The sequence below is a fragment of the Spermophilus citellus genome, assembly GCF_964194105.1.
Source record: "Spermophilus citellus genome assembly, chromosome: 6".
NCBI lineage: Eukaryota > Metazoa > Chordata > Mammalia > Rodentia > Sciuridae > Spermophilus > Spermophilus citellus.
The window spans coordinates 5,469,741-5,488,990 of NC_138187.1; the positions used below are offsets into that span (position 1 = coordinate 5,469,741).

The following is a 19,250-nucleotide window of genomic DNA, read 5'->3' on the forward strand; positions in this document are numbered from 1 at the left end:
ACCATGTACCAGAGTGGCCTTGGACCTGTTACTTAATTTCTCAGATTTCTTTTCTTTGTAATAACAATTCTGAACGTAGTTATGAAAATTAAATAAATGCATAGTTCCTGGCTTTACATATTTCTTTCTTTTCTTTCTTTTTTTTTTTTTGGGGGGGGGCTACTGGGGATTAAATCCAGGGGCGCTTAAACGCTAAGTCACATCCCCCCTTTTATATTTTATTTAGAGACAGGATCTTACTAAGTTACTTAGGGCCTCACTGTTTCTGAGACTGGCTTTGAACTCATGATCATACTCCTCAGCCTCCTGAGCCACTGGGATTACAGGTGTGTGCCACCACACAGGGCCTGATTTCTAAGAATGTTAGTAGGTGGGGCAACATGGCATTGCCCACAGGGACAATGAAAAGGGTCACAATGCCTTCCTGGGGATAGTCCTCATTTTTTTTTTGTTTGTTTTTTTTTTTTTTAGAAAGAGGAGAGGGAGGGAGGGAGGGAGGGAGGGAGAGGGGGGGAGAGAGAGAGAGAGAGAGAGAGAGAGAGAGAATTTTTTTTTAATATTTATTTTCAGTTCTCAGACAAAACATCTTTGTTGGTATGTGGTGCTGAGGATCGAACCTGGGCCGCACGCATGCCAGGCGAGCGCGATACCACTTGAGCCACATCCCCAGCCCCAATAGTCCTCATTTGTGTTGGGATCACTAGAAGTTAAACCTATGATTACTGGTTTATTGATGAGATACAACTTAAAACTGGAGAAACCAATCATTTATCAGTCTGGTGTCTGACTGAAAGTAAGCCAAGATTTAGTTCTGCTTCTCAGGTCTTAGTTCTTGCTGCTACGTAGTTGTAGGCCTTCCTGGAACTCCAATGAGTTCATTCTCAGCCAGCCGGAGGGAGAGCAGAAAAGTTCTGAGTCTCCCTTATTTCAGTTAAGAGTAACTCCTATATTCCTTGCTGTATTTTCTCAAAAGAAAGAAAGGGGGGAAAAAAAAAGCTTGTGTTGATACTAAAAATAAATTCTAGAAAACAATATCAGGGATAATCTTGGTGGTTTGATATTATATTGAGAGCTACCAAAGTTAGCCTTTCATGATCTATTGTAGCACTTATATCCTGTTATACTTCTTTGTTTACATGTTTGTTTTCCAGATTACAGCTCATTCATCTGAGTCTCCTATCATCCAACACAGAGCACATAGCTAGTTAGAGTTTCCTAAGTGAATAAGTGAGTTCAAGAATGCTAAGTATTATCAAAATTGAGGCACTCTCACAGAGCTGATGTCAGCGAACAACTAAAGATGAATCCCAGAAATAAAGAAAACAGCTGGCTAGCGAGCAAGCATTTCCCTGAGCAGCATTTATGGCAAAAATTTCTACAGAAGAAACGTGAATGGATGGTGGGGGATAAAAATGGCCTTGTAGCCAAGCATAGTGGTGCATGCCTGTAATCCCAGGGGCTCAAGAGGCTAAAGCAGGAGAATCACAAATTCAAAGCTAGCATAGCAATTTAGTGAGGCTCTAAGCAATTTAGTGAGACCTTAACTCTTAAATAATATTAAAATAGGGCTGGGGTATGGCTCAGTAATTAAGTGCCCCTGGGTTCAATCCTGGGGGAAACACACACACACACACACACACACACACACACACACATACACACAAAATCAAAAACAAACAAAAAAGAATGAGCTTGTAGGGCCAGAAGTGAAACATGCCTATAATCTCAAACTGCTCAGAAGTTTGAAGGAGAAGGATCACAAATTCAAGGTCAGCCTAGTCAATTTAGCAACATTTGAAAAGGAAACAGCTCAGTGGTAGAGTACTTGCCTAGTATGTACCAAGTCCTGCATTTAATCCCCAGTTCTGCAATAAACAATAAATACATGGTCCTATGGGTGAATCAAACATGTGGTTCTCTTGGGGCTGGGGATGTGGCTCAAGTGGTAGCGCGCTCGCCTGGCATGCGTGTGGCCCGGGTTCGATTCTCAGCACCACATACAAACAAAGATGTTGTGTCCGCTGATAACTAAAAAATAAATATTAAAATTCTCTCTCTCTCTCCCTCTCTCTTAAAAAAAAAAAAGAAAGAAAGAAATCCTACCTTTGGAAAAAAAAATTCTCTCTCTCTCTCCTCAAAAAAAAAAAAAAAAAAAAAAAAAAAAACATGTGGTTTTCTGTGCTTGAATTCATTGTTTCATATTTGAAGGAGAAATATTCAATATTCCATTAATTGATTTTAAACCAGATTCCACACATAAGGCAGAGCACATTTCAGATTTTGTTCTAAGGTCTCTGAAAGCCGATTAGTAGGAGGACACTATACTACCTTTTTTGTTTGTACTAGGCAGTGAACCTAAGAGTACTCTATCATTAAACTATATTCCCAGCCCCCATCTTTTTTTTTGTGGTGGGGGTGGGAGCAGTATCAGAAATTGGATTTAATTCCCAAGAGTATAATTTTTATAACTATAATTAATTATAATTTTTATAATTCCCAAGAATTCAATTCCTAAAAATTACCCCAAATTGGGGTAATTAAATTGGGAATTAAATGTAACTTAATGTGCTTGTTTGTGAGCACTGCCTAGTTGAAGAACATGGAAGAAGAACTTAATTCAGTTTTATGCTGATAAACTGCTGGGGGGGTGGTGTTATTTTTTTCTTTTCAGTAAATTATTTCCATTAATCATTACCAAGGGGAAATTCAAACAGCCCAGAATATCAACTATCAACTGAAGTCTTGATTAGGCAACAATAGCTAACTTTAAAAAAAAAAAAAGTAGGTAGACAAGATGGGGAGGACAACTATCCAATGATGCTGAGGGCCATTACCAAGTAGGAATGACACATCGAAATTTCCTTGCCAGAGTACCCCATGTTAAATTTGCTGTGACCTTGCATGTGTGTTTGAGAAAGATGACCCTACTCAAGGACGAGGGTGGATCCAGGATTAGGGTGTATCCTGCAGTTTGAGGAAGTATAGTATCCCGGTCCTTGGGTTTAGAGCGTTCCCAGTTTAAGACCTTGGGTTTTAGGGAAGTTCGATGTTGAGGATTATTGCTGCTGGAAATAGGGCGTTCCTGCTACCTGAGCTCCCGTTGAGCTCTCCTGAGATTCAGAGAGTATTTTGGGAAAAAAGCCTCGTGTAGTAGGTGAATTGGGTGGCAGCAGAACTGGGATTGCCCCAGAACGTGTGTGGAGGCCGGTGTGAGTTTGGGAATAAAGAATTGCTGTTTGAATCTACAAAGCTGTGTGGTGGCTCGTGATTCTGTGCCCAGCCAAGACTGCGGCACAATAGCTCATACACCAGGAAAAGTAGAGAAGCAGGCTCTCCAGGGTGGTAAGAGGTATTTCACAGCAAAGGAAACAATTAGGAATGTGGCGAGAGAATCCACAGAATAGGAGAAAATCTTTGCTAGCTACTCTTTTGACATAAGATTAATATCTACACTACATAAAGAGCTCAAAAAAATTTACACCAGCCAGGCATGGTGGCACACACCTGTAATCCCAGCAGCTTAGGAGGCTGAGACTAGAGGATCGTGAGTTCAAAGCCAGTCTCAGCAATGTCGAGGCGCAAAGCAACTCAGTGTGGCCCTGTCTCTAAATACAACACAAAACTGGGCTGGGGATGTGGCTCAGTGGTTGAGTGCCCCTGACTCAATACCTAGTACCCCCACAAAGAGTACACCAAAAAATCAAATGAACCAATTAATAAATGAGCAAATGAATTCAAAGACACTTCTAAAAAAAAAGAAGAAACGTAAATGGTCAATACATGAAAAAATATAAATAATAGCAAATGCTAGAAAAGATGTAGAGAAAAAGGAATACTTTTACACTGTTGGTGGGACTGTAAATTAGTATAACCACTATGGAAGTCAATACAGAAGCTCCTCAAAAGACTAGGCATGGAGTGGGGCTGGGGATATGGCTCAGTGGTAGGGCACTTGCCTAACATGCTCAAAGTCCTGGGTTCAGTCCCCAGCACTGCAAAAAAAAAAAAAAAGACTAGGCACGGATATACCAGATACACCACTCTTCAGTTTTATCATAAAGAATTTTTTTTAATATTTGTTTTTTAGGTGTAGATGAACACAACACAATGCCTATATTTTTATGTGGTGCTGAGGATCGAACCCAGGTCCCACCTGTGCTAGGTGAGTGCTCTACCGCTGAGCCACAATCCCAGCCCGTACCGTACAGAATAAAAGTCATCATATACTACAGTAATACATGATACCCATGTTTATAGCAGCAAAATTCACAACAGTCAATTCACAACCAGACTAAGTGTCCATCAATGGACGAATGGATAAAGAGAATGTGATATATATATATATATATATATATATAAATACATACACTGGAGTTTTAATCCGCCATGAAGAAAAATGAAATTATGTTAATAAGTCAAACTCAGAGGGTCAAGAGTTGTATGTTTTTTCTTATATGGAAAGCTGGAGAGGAAAAAGGAAAAACAAAAAGGTGGGGGGCGGGTGAATATCCTAAAACTCAAAGGGAGATGAGTAGAGGAAAGGGACCAAGTGGTAAAAGGCAAAGAGGGAGGGGGAAAATCCTGTGGAGTGATATGAGTGATATTGGCCAAATTATATTGTTATATTCTGTGCATGTATAAATATGTAACAACAAATCCCATTAATATGTACAACTATAATAATGTATCAATTTTTAAAAATGAGAGGAAAAAAAGTGGAGTTTCCACTGTTAGAAAAGGGAGGCTTAGCAGCTCAGCTCCTCCAGGCCTCTCAGGACCACTGAGTTTGGCCTACCTTTGCTTAGTTATGGTCCAGGGGAGACTGGACACTCATTAAACAGTTACCCTTTGGCATTTCATATGCCAAGTGACCAGTACCTCTAGGCAGGGCCTCTTAGCCCAAAATGTCCTAAAAAAAAAGTAGCAGTGGGAAGCTGAATAGCCACTATTCCCAGGCCTGGGCTCAGGGTACTCCCTACTCTTTCACACCTCATTTCCAATAATCCAACAGTTCCTTCAAATCTTCATGCCCTTCCAGAAAGCAGGTGGTCTGTCTTCAACTCACTTGTACTTACTTCTAACCCTGAGTTTTGATTCTAATCAGCTGCAATGGATTATATAAGATCCCTGAGGGGCTGGGGATGTGGCTCAAGCAGTAGTGTGCTCGCCTAGCATGTGCGGGGCACTGGGTTCGACCCTCAGCACCACATAAAAATAAAGATATTCGGGCTGGGGATGTGGCTCAAGCGGTAGCACGCTCGCCCGGCATGTGTGCGACCCGGGTTCGATCCTCAGCACCACATACCAACAAAGATGTTGTGTCCGCCAAGAACTAAAAAATAAATATTAAAAATTCTCTCTCTCTCCTCTCTCACTCTTTAAAAAAAAAATAAAATAAAAAAATAAAGATATTGTGTCCACCAAAAACTAAAAAAAAAAAACAAAAAAGATCCCTGAGGGCAGACCATGAGCCTTAACATCTCTGCCTCACTCACACTAGCCAAGGAGGGTGCTATAGCCTCAGACTGTGCCTCATTTCCTGGGAACCAGATTAGACCACTAGGAATATGCGGGAACATGCTGTCCCTTGGACAAGTACTCATGTACATCCCATAACAGCTGGTGTTCTGCGAAAGGCTGTTTATTTACAAAGGAATGTCCTTGAGTCTGTCTCTAGTCTTCCACCTAAATAACTGCTCATCTGAAGATACACAGTTGCACACTCCTGAAGATGAGGCCAAAGGTATTTGCCAGAATAATCCTTAAGACATTTTTGGTTGCATAATCCTTTGAGAATCAGATGAAGGCATGAGATCCTCATTCTAGGATAATCACATTTAAAAAAAGTGTTGGCTGTCCCATTCACGAGCAACAGTAGGACCCCAAGGTTCATCTGTGGACCCCAAATTTCAGATTAATAATCCCTATTCTAGACAGGAATGGTGGCACATGCTTGTAATCCCAGCAACTCAGGAGACTAAAGCAGGAGGATCACAAACTTGAGGTCAGCCTCAGCAACTTAGCAAGACCTGCCTCAAAATTTAAAAATTTAGAAAAAAGCTGGAGATACAGCTCAGTGGTAAAGCACCTCTGGATTCATTCCCCAACATTATTATAATCACCATTATCATCATCATTTGTAAATAGATGAAATGTCGGAAAACCAATACTGTCTTCCAGTACAATGTGAAATTTATTAGAAATGTAGAAAGAAATTTTCAGAGAAACTCAGCTGCATTCACTAATTGACTGTAAAATGTATAGTACAGGAATCAACATTTGGGGACTGGGGTTGTAGCTCAGTGGTACAGCACTTGCCTAGCACATGTGAGGCACTGGGTTCGATCCTCAGCACCACGTAAAAATAAATAAAGATACTGTGTCCATCTACAACTAAAAAAATTTTTTTTTAAATCAACAACTTGGGGCTGTGGATGTGGCTCAAGCGGTAGCGCACTCGCCTGGCATGCGTGCGGCCCGGGTTCGATCCTCAGCACCACATACCAACAAAGATGTTGTGTCCGCCGAGAACTAAAAAATAAATATTAAAAATTCTCTCTCTCTCTCTCTCTCTCTCCTCTCTCACTCTCTCTTAAAAAAAAATCAACAACTTGTGTAAAATAAATGAAGGCAATACTGTAAAGATAAAGCTAAAGAGGAACAGAGTAGAGCAGTCAAACAAGTGAAATTTCTTTCAGTATATAATACTGCTATACAAGCAATTTTATATTAAGGGTTCTAATTAACAATCTCTCTCTCTTTGTTGCTGCAAAGAATTGGCACTGTTTCTAGAAGTTCAAAATGTATTCATATACAGAAACAGTGCCTACTCTTGGCAGGGCAAGGTGGCGCACATCTGTAATCTCAATGACTCTGGAGGGTGAAACAGGATTCCAAGTTCAAGGCCAGCCTCAGCAATTTATAGAGGTCCTAAGCACTAAGTAAGACGCTGTCTGAAAATAAAAAATAAAAAAGGATTGTGATGTGGCTCAGTGCCCCTGGGTTCATCCCCAGTACTTAAAAAAAAAAAAAAAAAAAGTGGTTTCATCTTGTTTTTACAAACACAAGTCAACTAGACATAATAATTAAAAAGCAGGGGGCTGTGGCTGTGGCTCAGTGGTAGCGCACTTGCCTGGCATGTGTGAGGCACTGGGTTCGATCCTCAGCACCACATATAAACAAATAAATAAGAATCTAACAACAATTTTAAAAAAAAATTAAAAGAAGGTAATTGGTGGGGCGTAGCAGCACACACCAGTAATCTCAGAGGCTTTGGAGGCTAAAACAGGAAGATCACCAGGATCACCAGTTCAAGGCCAGCCTCAGCAATTTAGCAAGGCACTAAGCAATTCACCAAGACCCTATCTCTAAATAAAATATTTTAAAAGGACTGGGGATATGGGTCAGTGGTTAAGTTCCCCTGGGTCCAATCCTTGGTACCAAAAAAACCCAAGAAATTTAAAAATCAATGTAGACCCAGCACAGATGTGCGGTATTGCAATTTTCTTTTCTTTTTTTTTTTTAAAGAGAGAGAGAGGAGGGAGAGGGAGAGGGTGAGGGAGAGGGAGAGGGAGAGAGAGAGAGAGATAATATTTATTTCTTAGTTTTCAGCGGACACAACATCTTTGTTTGTATGTGGTGCTGAGGATCGAACCCATGCCACACACATGCCAGGCAAGCGCGCTACCGCTTGAGCCACATCCCCAGCCCGGTATTGCAATTTTCAATAGACTTGAGTGAGCTAAAGTAATGAATACTGTGCTTTCTGTAACTCATCTCATTGTCATTTCTAGAGTAGCTCATATCCTGACTCTGGTGCCAATACACCTCAAAAAAAGGAAATCAGGTCAGACAATGAAGGAATCACAGGATTTCCCTCTTCACATCCCCAGTTGGATTAGGTCATACAATGAACATGAATTTCCAAAACCTACAAATTCCCACACCCTCACCAGGGTTTTGGCTTAGAAACTGTATTTGAAAACTTCCAATTTCACCAAAAAAACGTGTAAATGCCCTATTGAACTGTGAATTTCTGGTAATTGAAGATTATGTCTTGTGATGTTTCTTGGAAAAAAAAAAAAAACTAGTTAGTAGACTTCTTCCCCTTCCCAAAGAAAGTAAATATTTTAATAAGAAAAACTGTAATCAAAGCACACTGGTTAGGGCTGGGGTTGTTGTTCTGTTCAGTGGTAGAGCGCCTGCCTAGCATGTATGAGGCATTGGGTTCAATCCTCAGCACCACATAAAAACAAATAAGTAAAATAAAGGTATTGTGTCCAACTACAAGTAAAAAAACATTACACACACACACACACACAGGTGACAGCTGGGTGTGGTGGCACACACCTGTAATCCCAGTTGACCTTGGAGGCTGAGGAAAGACGGCAAATTTGAGGTCAGCCTGGGCAATTTGGTGAAACCTTCTCTCAAAAATAAAAGAGGTGGAGATGTAACTCCCCTGGGTTATATCCCCAGTACTGCAAAAACAAACAAAACACACACACTGGTTAAGGCTGAGGGTTTAGCTTTATGGTAGAGTGCATGCTTAGCATGCACAAAGCCCTGAGTTCAATCCCCTTTATTAAATTATATATATATATAAAATGTTTTTTTAAACACTGGTTAACTAACACCATACCAGAAACTCAAAAGCACAAAGCCAGTAAGCTCGGGAGACTGAACACAGGAGGATCAAAAGTTTGAGGCCAGGGCTGGGGATGTGGCTCAAGCGGTAGCGCGCTCGCCTGGCATGTGTGCGGCCCGGGTTCGATCCTCAGCACCACATACCAACAAAGATGTTGTGTCCGTCGAGAACTAAAAAAATAAATATTAAAAATTCTCTCTCTCTCTCCTCTCTCACCCTCTCTCACTCTCTTTAAAAAAAAAAAAAGTTTGAGGCCAGCCCCAGCAATTTAATGAAGACCTAAGCACTTATTGAGAGCCTCTTTCAAAAGATAAAAGGGCGGGGAATGTAGCGCCCTTCTGTTCAATCCCCAATACCAAAAAGGAAAAAATAACAACAATGGAAAAACCCAGTAAGCTCATTTCCTTCTACTTGACAGGACAGTTTAAGGGAAGACCGCTTAAAATAATCCATTCCTAGTCTGGAAAACTTCACTTAGTAGAGTACACAATATCTGGAGGCCAACTACCAGGTTCAAGATCATCTGTCGTGGGCTGGGGATGTGGCTCAAGCGGCAGCGCGCTCGCCTCGAATGCGTGCGGCCCGGGTTCGATTCTCAGCACCACATACCAACAAAGATGTTGTGTCCGCCGAGAACTAAAAAATAAATATTAAGAAAAAAAAATTCTCTTTCTCTCTCTCCCTCTCACTCTCTCTTTAAAAAAAAAAAAAAAAAAAAAAAAAAAAAAAAAAGATCATCTGTCGTTGTCTTCCTCACGTGTGATGCAGGTCAAGTTACTTCACTGTGAATCTCTGCTTAAACCCATTTTGCAAGATGAAAACTATCATTTCACAAGGTTTTGGAAGGGGCTGACAGCAAGGGAACTTGCTCACCTGGAGAGCATCACACAGTGTTTCTTTGCATCACACTCTGCCTGTTGCGGTTTACAGCGCCATCAGATAACACAGCAAGGATGAAGAGCCAAGGGCCACAACGACCGGCCCAGCAGAACTCATTTAAATGCATGACACAGACAGGCCTTGTGCAAAGAAGGTGCAAGGCACTGCTGGCAGTTTTTACTGGGCAATTAAGATACCCAGAGTGCCGTGCTTAGGAGGTGACAGGTGAATTGCCCGTCCAGACCAACCGGCTGCTCCTCCCAGTCCTGCACTCCGCACAGAGGCTGCCCGGGTCGCAGAGAAGCCCAGACAGCGGTCCACTGGGCACCTCCCGCCCAGGCAAGGCGCGAGAAGGCAGGACAGCGCCAGCGCCACGGTCGACCTCCAGCGAGGCCGCCGGCCGCGACCCCGAGGTCACCTCGCCAAGCACGCCCGTGACACCAACAGGGGCTGGGCGCCGCCGACACGTCGTCCAGATTCAGCGCCCACGGCTTCGGCGTCCCTTACCACTGCCCGCGGCCCGCCTCGGCCGCCTGCGCCCCGCTCCTCGCCGTCCCCCGCGCGGTGTAGCCTCAGGCCGGCACTGGGACGGAGCCCCTGACCGCACTCATGACGGCCCGGGCGAACTCCGGTCTTGCCGAGGGGGCGGCGCGGCCCGAAGGGTGGGAGAAAGACCGGGGACGGCGCGGGCCACTCACCTGCCGCGGGTCTACTCGCCCCGAGCGTCCGCTCGTCAGCTCGCCTGCCAGCTACTCCTCAGGCGAAGCCGCCGCCGCCGCAGCCAAGCGGGCGGGCGCGAGGACGGCGCGACGTGCGCACGTCGCGCGGGGGCGGGTCCTGCGGGGGATACGCCCCCTGCGCGGAGCAGGCGGCACGTGGCTGCTCTTTCGCGGCTGCTGGGCTTAAGCTAATGGTAGGGTCCACCAGAGCGAATGTGTTAACAAGGGCGGATGCACTGGGCCACGTGTTTGTCTTTCCTGTTGTCTTCTAATCCTTTTATATCCGCTCGGTGTGAAAAACTGATGTGACTCCATTTTTGAAAAACCTGCCTGTATCTCAGAGCAGGGCCTGTCCAAAGTGTGTGTGGGCGGGGTGACCCTTGTCCTTGGAAACCCATTCCAAGGCACATAAGCTACCCTGCTGAGTCGTTTGTCTGTACCAGATGTCCTTGACTCAGCAAATTCAAGTTCCTGAAAAGACCAAAAGAATGCTTGAGGCCTAATTCAGACAATAGCAAAACCAATCAGAGTGAGACAGGGAAGATACCTGAAATACCAAGCCCTCCTCCCAGTTGTTTGGGTGATGACCTGATTAGGCCACCCTGCAAGTTTAGCATATACACTCTAGCAACACCTCGAAGCCTAAACCAATCAGTTCAAAGATATCCACCATTTGTACTAACCAATCACCCTTACCCAACTTGTTCCCACCAATGAATGTGCTAATCAATGTTAAGAGTTGTTTGATTTCCTTGCCGTGTGAATTGATTTGCTGTATGATGTTGTGATACATAGAGTATCTCCCAAAAAACCTATAAATTCTCACTGAACTAAGGGTCAGGACTCACTCCTCTGGACCACTGTGTGGGAAATGGTTGTGAGTCCAGGCTCAAACTTGAAATAAAGACTCTTGTGTGGGCTGGAGATGTGGCTCAGGTTCTGTAGGGGTCCAGCGAAACGTCGGAGAAGGAGAGACCACAGGAGACTAGCTCCATGCAATGGCAAGGGGGATTTATTAGGGATCCGTTCCAGCGCGCTGGGGCTCCGTGCTCACTCAAGAAGGGAGAGCAGCCCAGAGCCCAGATTAGAGGTCAAGCAGAGCTTAAGTACACTTTTTGGAGAGGGTGGGGGGCTTTGCATACATCAGAACAAATCATCATGAGGCGCGGGGAAATTGAACAACAATTCTGGTACATGATTAGTCCATTCATTGGCGGGAACAGTTTGGGTAGGGGTGATTGGTCACTTCTAAGTGGGGTACACATTCAAACTCATTGGTTCTGGGGCCTGGATGCCTACGTGCCATGTTACCTGGAGCCCTTAGCTATTAAACAACCAGGGAATCAATAGAGATATTTACTGAGCAGCTCCCGCATTGTCCTAACAACTTTACAGAGATAACAGGTTCCGGGGGGATAGCAGGGGAATTGTAACAATAGGCTTTTACCTTTTAGCCCAGGCCTTGTAATCTAGAAGCTTTACATTGCCCTAGTCTTTTACACTTTAACTTTAACTCAGGATTTTGCAGCTTAGAAATTTTACCTTTACGGTTCGATCCTCAGCACCACATACAGACAAAGATGTTGTGTCCACCAAATACTAAAAGAAATAAACATTAAAAAAAAAAAGACTCTTGTGTGATTGCATCAGACTCGGCTCTTGGAGGTCTATCGGGGGCTCATGAATCTGGCATTACAAGTGAAGTAAGGAGTCCATTCAGCGATGTAAGAACTGAGTTGTCAAACTTCTAGTCTCCTTCTGGGTCACTGGCTAGTTCAATATGTTAGCTATTCCTGTGCAGACCCACAGCAAAACATGTATGTGGATTCCGCCCAGCTCTGCTACCAGTCTTGTATCTGGTTTCCCTGCCTTGGCCTTTCTCTGTTCTTCAAACAGCAAAACCAAATGGGATCCTCTCCTGAAAACTCTTTAATGGCTCCCCAGTACCCGCCTATCCACCCCCAGCCATCAGTCTACATGCTGTCACCATCTCTTAAGGCTCATCCGGAGCTGGACTCTACCTCCCTGCCTTCTCTGCTCCAGCCACATTGGTTTCCAGTACAGAACTGACTACAAATCACATGACAGCATTGGCAAAAATGTGGCAAATACCCAGTGTTCGTGGGAATTTACTGAGGAAGGGGGAACAATTTAACAAAAATCTATTAAAATTTAATATCCAATAATTCCACTTGGGGAATGGAATTACTTTTTGAGGGGCGTAGCTATTCCAGAGGCACACTTTGTGACACCAAAGAGGCACAAGCAAGAAGGTCACTGCCATACATAAAATGATGCTCCTGTTAAATAAAAATTAAAGGAGGCCATTGTTTTGGACTAAGCTCCTGTTACTAGGCCCCAGCAGACCAAGCTAAAAATCAAAATGTCCCCTTTGGCTACAGTTTCACTTTACTAAACTTAAAAAAAGCTGTTTATGTAAACTTCCAAGAAATTCAGCATAGAGATGCAGTGGCTCATGCCCGAAATCCCAGGGGTTTGGGAGGCTGAGGCAGGAGGATAGTGAGTTCAAAGCCAGCTTCAACAATTTACTGATGTTGGGAAAAGTATAAATGGCAGCCGTACCCCAGAGAAAAAACCCCAACATGGCGCCTAAGGACTTCTTCTTCCTACCTTCTTCTTCTCTGCAGTGGTGCGAAAAGTTCCCGCCCGTGTGAACTCTCCCGCCGGCGCCAATTTCAAACCTCGCTGGCGGGGAACCTCAGCCCCAATGAGAACTAATTCCTGGGCGAGGGAGCTGATATCTGGAAGAACTTGCCATTTGTCTAAGCCCTGCCATCTCCCCTTTAGTTCTATATAAGCACACAGCTTTTTGCAATAAAATTGGAATTCTACCGGCGAAGTGTCTTTGCATGGGGAATTCTTTCAACTGAAGCCTTAAGCAACTCAGTAAGACCCTGTCTCTAAATGAAATTTAAAAAAGGATTGGGGTTGCAATTCAGTGGTTAATGAAAACATTAATGTAGGGAGATAACCAAATTTCCCTAACAGACCAGTTTCAATGGACAAGATAATGAAGTTCCCTCTGCCCTGATCCTTACCTAAAATGAAAATTCCCTCTGCCTTAATCCTTACCGAAAATGTAGCCTGAGGTGACCTAATGTTAACCAATCAGTTATTTTTCTATTGTTCTGTCTCCCTGTTACCACTTGACAAGGAAAGTGACTTTGAACTGATCAGTCTTTTTTTTTTCTCCCTGCTTTCTTTAGTCGTTTACTGCTGAGCTCTTCAGAACACTTATTCTATTTTATGAGATCAAGGTGTGCAAAATTCTAGAACTGAAAAGCCAAAAAAAACAATTAAGATCTTTAAACTAGGGCTGGGATTGTGGCTTAGCGGTAGAGTGCTTCCCTAGCATGCATGAAGCACTGGGTTCGATCCCCAGCACCACATAAACAAAAAACAAAGGAACAAAAATCTGTAAACTAAATCATTATAATTCAGTTTGTAACTGTGGTCTATTTTATACTTCAAATAAAGCCCTTGCTGTTCTGCCACTGCAACTTTTTTTTTTAACTTTTTATAGTCATTTTTTGTTGTTGTAGTAGATGGACACAATACCTTTATTTATTTATTTTTATGTGGTGCTGCGGATCAAACCTAGTGCTTCATCCCAGTCCCATGCAACTTATTTTTAAAAAGGACTGAAGGATACGGAAATGACAACTCCCAAAACAGTACGGCCTGACAAGAGGGAGGGTGGAAAAGACAACACACTGATAACATTGATCCTTTCCCAGTGACAGAACAATCCTTGGGAAGGAGATGTCCATCAAGTCTAAAAATGACAATCTCTGGGAAGGAGCTAAAACATCAATCCTTCCCCAAATAAATCTTTTTTCAGTGACAGTACTAGACGTTCATCCTTGCCCAGTAAAAACAAATGTCAAATCCTCACAACCTGTTCTCTGAATGTCCAAACTGATATGTTCAGTTAACGTCTGTCTTCAATGGTTAAGTCAGCTCCCAGTGTGTATCCCAGGTAAACCCGTACCTCCCCAGTAACCGGGGCCATTTTCTATCCAGAAATGCCTCAGTGCCTGATTGATTGACTCCGCTGCGGAATAAAGGGAAAGGAAAGCTTGCTGATCGTTTTGAGGAGTCCCAGTGTGGTCATAATGGTGCCAAAACTGTGTTGGTAATTTTTTTTTTTTTTTAAAGAGAGAGTGAGAGAGGGGGGAGAGAGAGAGAGAGAGAGAGAGAGAATTTTTAATATTTATTTTTTAGTTCTCGGCGGACACAACATCTTTGTTGGTATGTGGTGCTGAGGATCGAACCCGGGCCGCACGCATGCCAGGCGAGCGCGCTACCGCTTGAGCCACATCCCCAGCCCTGGTAATTTTTTAACCTTTTTTTTTAGTTGTAAGTGGACACAATTTCTCTGTTTTATTTATTTATTTTTTATGTGGTGCTGAGGATCGAACCCAGTGCCTCACGTATATGAGGTAAGTGCCCCACCACTGAGTAGCATCCCCAGCCCCTGTGCTGGTAATTTTTGTTACAAGGACAGGTTTCTTTCTCTTCTTCCTGCTCCTCCCTAATCTCTCCTGCTCTGTAATCTCAGGGAAAACAGGATCACCTTTCTTTCCCATCCTAGGCAGATTTAACTGTCCTAGAGCACACACCCACCACAGGAAAGAAGTAATTCAAACTTGGGGATGGCACCCGAAGATCTCAGAACTGACTATGTGCCCAATTAATAAGTGAATTATAACTCTGTCAAAGAATTCATGGAATGTAGCCTTTGAACCACCTTAAAAAAAAAAAAAAAAAAAGCCCTTTGCTCCCCTAGATGGGCAGAATCACAGCCTCTGGGACCAGAGTCCCCTGTGCTTCTCCTTTGCTAGTAAAGCAAGAAAACTTTTTCCTTTTTCTCAAAATCATGTTCTCATTATCGAATTGGCATTTAGGATGAGGACCGAGCTTTTGGTAATAGGTCCTACTGTCACCAGAAGAGGTCTGAGGAGTTCCCAGAGAGGGGGACCTCAACTCAGGGCCACTAGGATTCTTGACTAAAGACATGAATTTAAGGACACATTGGTTTGAGACACAAACAAAAATTTGTTTAGGAAAGCAGAAACATTCAAGGAAGAATGCTGGCCATCTTGAGAGAGGCATTTTGGGGTCCTCAGCTCTTCCTTTAAAGGAGAGTTGGTGAGGGGTGTGTGTTGGGGTTTGACACTGGTCAGTGCCTAGAAGGCTTACTATTCCTGAAGGTGAGATAAAAAGGACTTCAAAGAATGTGTTATGCTGGGGAAAGGGGAGGGAAACTGGCCACTGCCTCATCTCCAGTTTATATTTTATTTTTGTACGGGAGATTGAACTCAGGGGCACTTAACCAGTGAGCCACATCCCCAACCCTTTATTTAGAAATAGTGTCTTGCTAAGTTGCTTAAGGCCTTGCTAAATGCAGAGGCTGACTTTGAACTTGCAATCCTCCTGCCTTAGCTTCTAGAGCCCCTGGGATTACAGGATGAGCCACTGCGCCTAGCTCATTTCCCATCTTGAGATAGGGATCAAAACAGAAAGGATGCTGGACTTGGTGGCATACATCTGTAATCCCAGCAGGTTAGCGCAGAAGGCTGGGGCAGGAGGATCTCGAGTTCAAAGCTAGCCTCAGGAAAAAGGAGACACTAAGCAACTCAGTGAGACCCTGTCTCTAAATAAAATACAAAATAGGGCTGGGGATGTGGCTCAGTGGTCTCATTCAATCTCTGGTTACCGCCCCCACAAAAAAAAAAAAAAAAAAAGGAAAGAAAAGAAAAGAAAAAGAAAAAAAAAAACAGAACCTTGGGTATTCTGAAATAAAGGTATGTACTCAGAGTATCTGAAGGAATCCATCTGCCCACTATGCACACAACCTCTCCTGGAGGCACAGTGTGGCTCTCCATGCTATTCCATGGCCTGCCACTGCCCAGGACCATGTGAACAATAAAATATCCGAGCCCCTCTACTGAGTCCTCCAAGTCTCTTCTTTGGGATCAGTGTACAGTATGCTGCAGCTCTTGCAGCACCGAGGTTGAACAGTGGGTATGGGAAGGTGTGTGGGATGACATCAGTCTGACCATTTCAAGACAGTTTGTGGTGGCCTGGTTGTTCTCAGGGTCCTCAGGCTTGAGGTAGGATAGGTACAAAGGAGACAAACAGGAAAGTAAAGAGAGACTGCAGTTTAAGTCTAAAAGCTCCACAAACACCCTCACCTTCACCTCCAAGGCTGTTCTGTTCTCTGCTGTTAGCAAGAACTTGACACAAGCAAGGCCATTTTGAAATGTATCCTCCGTCTTAGAACAAGAATCACCACAAAGTCACTCTGACTCAGCCTAACCTAAACACCACCAACACCATGCAAAGAAACCCCGAGGTCTAGCAGCACAGAGAAAGGAAACTGTTACCTGGGACTGAAATCCTGAAGACACAGAAGGTCACCCCTGGAGGACCCTTCCCTAATAATGCCCCTTTTAATGGCCTAAGTGCAAAAATCCCCCCAATCTCTCCCTCTCCTCTACTCCAGATTGTAAGTGGAAGATGGATCTCCATCTCCTGCCCACGCCCACAGATTTGTCCCAAATAAACCTGTTACTAAGGAGCCTCCTCTCCTGTTTTCTTCATTCAGTTCTTTCTTTACATCCTCCAGGCCTGAATTCTTAAAAAGTCCAATAAATCTTAGAGTACTATAAATCCAGTTGATTGGTTCCTATATAATTTTGTTGGTTTACAGAATGTATTTTTAGATTAATTAAAACAAGCCTAGGAAGAAGTATGGTTAAAGCCCCGTGGTATGGATACAGTCCAAGTGCTACACTAAGTAACAGGCACCTGAGGATTTGGAGACCCAGACCCCCATGAGCTCCACAGTCAAAGAAATGGAGCTCATTAGCCTGACACCACCCCTTATGTGTGTCAGGTTTACCATTTACCAGAGTTCCTTTAAAAGTAGCCTGAGGCCCCCAAAAGCATCTCCCCCTCAAGTGCCTGCCCTACCCTTCCCTGTGAGTGTGTATCCTGCTGTACTGTTAGCTTTTCCAAATAAGTCTCTACACGTGCCTCTTTTGACACACCCTGAAATTAATTTCTGTGGTGTAAGTCAAGAACCTCTGCCAGGGCTGAGAAGAGCTTCAGACCTCATCTGGTGACAGGCTGACATGCTTTACATTATCTGATCTATAGATAATGTTGGAAAGTCCCCTAAATTATGTTTCTATTTTTTTTTTTTTTTGTATTGGGGATTGAACTTAGGGGCCCTCTACCATTGAACTACATCCCCAGTCCTTTTTATTTTTTATTTGGATATAAGGTCTCACTAAGTTGCTTAATAACCTCATTAAATTGCTGAGGCTGGCCTCAAACTATCCATCCTCCTGTCTCAGTCTCCTGAGTTGCTTGGATTACAGGTATGAGCCAACTGAATTTGGCTTCAAAATGTTATCTTTCTACTTGTTCATGTTGAGTTGTTTAATGCATCCAAAAAGCAAGAAAGGACCAGGCACGGTGGTGCACGTCTGTAAACCCAGCGGCTCAGGAGGCTGAGGCAGGAGGATGGTGAGTTCAAAGCCAGCCTCAGCAAAAGTGAGACCGTGTCTCTAAATAAAATATAAAATAGGGCTGGGGATGTGGCTTAGTGGCCGAGTGCCCCTGAGTTCAATCTCCAGTACTCATTAAAAAAAAAAAAAAAAAAAAGCAGAAAAGGTTTACACACTAGAATGACAGAGGGGGCTGGTTTCTTGACTCTTATGCACCGCTCCTCACCTAGCATGTGTGAGGCCCTGGGATTGATCCTTAGCACCACGTAAAAATAAAGGCATTGTGTCCACCTACAAAAACTAAAAAAATATTAAAAAACAACAAACAAACAAACAAACAGGGGCCTAATGTTTTCTCTGATAAGTGGATGCTAATCCATAAGGGGGGGCATGGGATGAGTGGAGGAACTTTGGATGGAGCAAAGGCAGGGAGGAGGAAAAGGAGTAGGAAAGGCCTTGGAATGAGAGGGACTTCATTACCCTAGGTAGGTGTATAATTGAACGAATGGTGGAATGGTGAGACTCTACTTCATACACAACCAGAGCACAGAAAAATTCTGCTCCGTTTGTGTACAATGAATGGAAGAACTTTCTACTGTCATGTATAACTGATTAAATTTAAAAAAAACAACTTCTGGGTTATGTTAAATGCTAGATCACAATAGATCACAAGGAAAATAGCCTCAGTTTTAGTTTGATTTCCACTGTAAGTGCAGCGACCAGTAGGCTGCAGCATCCAGTAGGTGTTTAGAAGTCAACCAGCAAATGTTTGAGGCCTCTACCTTGTCCCACAAATAATTTCCGGTGCTAGGAATCCAGGGTGAAGGACAGACCTCCAGACCTGATCTGGAGGCACAGACTTGTAATCCCAGCGGGTTAGAGGTTCTTTCCACACTTTGGAATGAGCGAATGGATGAATGAATGAATGGGAGAATGAGTACTTTGAGCCACTCGTCAATAACTTCGCACATGCAGAATGACAGGGTGAACACAAAGAAATCGCACATTTCTGTTAAAAAAAAAAAAAAAATCCCGTGCAAGCGGTGACATCTTCAAAAGTGAGTCAGGCCTGAGACAATGGTTTTAAACGTTTCTATGACGATTTTAAAATCGTATTCAAATATTGTTAAGATTTACTGCTGTTTTGAAAAATTTTGAGGTGGAAAGTGCTCAGGTTTTGACAGTCCATGTCCTAAATCCTTTAAGTAATTGACATTAAAATGAAAAAGAAAAAAAAAAAAAAAACGTAAATCAGGCAAATCGGGCAGACAAAATAGGGACTCAGGGCGGGCTAGAGTCATGAACCTAGATTTAAATTATCTTTAGGTGACAGCCAGGATTTGAAAATGCACAAGTTGACGCAAGATAAAGAGGCGAATTATCATTATTATTTTTTTTTCTTTTCTTGCTTTCCCGGGCTGGAATCCAGCGCAGCGCCTCCCGCCACGTGCGCCGGGGTCACAGCAG

The 19,250-nt window shown here is 43.4% G+C and overlaps 1 protein-coding gene across 2 annotated transcripts in view; it reads right to left on the minus strand.

Annotated features, from left to right (window-relative positions):
- HMOX2 (heme oxygenase 2) overlaps positions 1 to 10,371 on the minus strand; it is a 37,417-nt gene extending 27,046 nt beyond the window's left edge. The window contains exon 1 of one of the 2 annotated variants that reach the window (XM_081298561.1): positions 10,225 to 10,371. The gene's annotated coding sequence lies outside the window, so the exon portion shown is untranslated. The remainder of the gene's footprint in view (positions 1 to 10,224) is intronic. The other variant, XM_081298562.1, reaches the window with a different exon arrangement.
- Between the last annotated feature and the right edge of the window lie 8,879 nt (positions 10,372 to 19,250).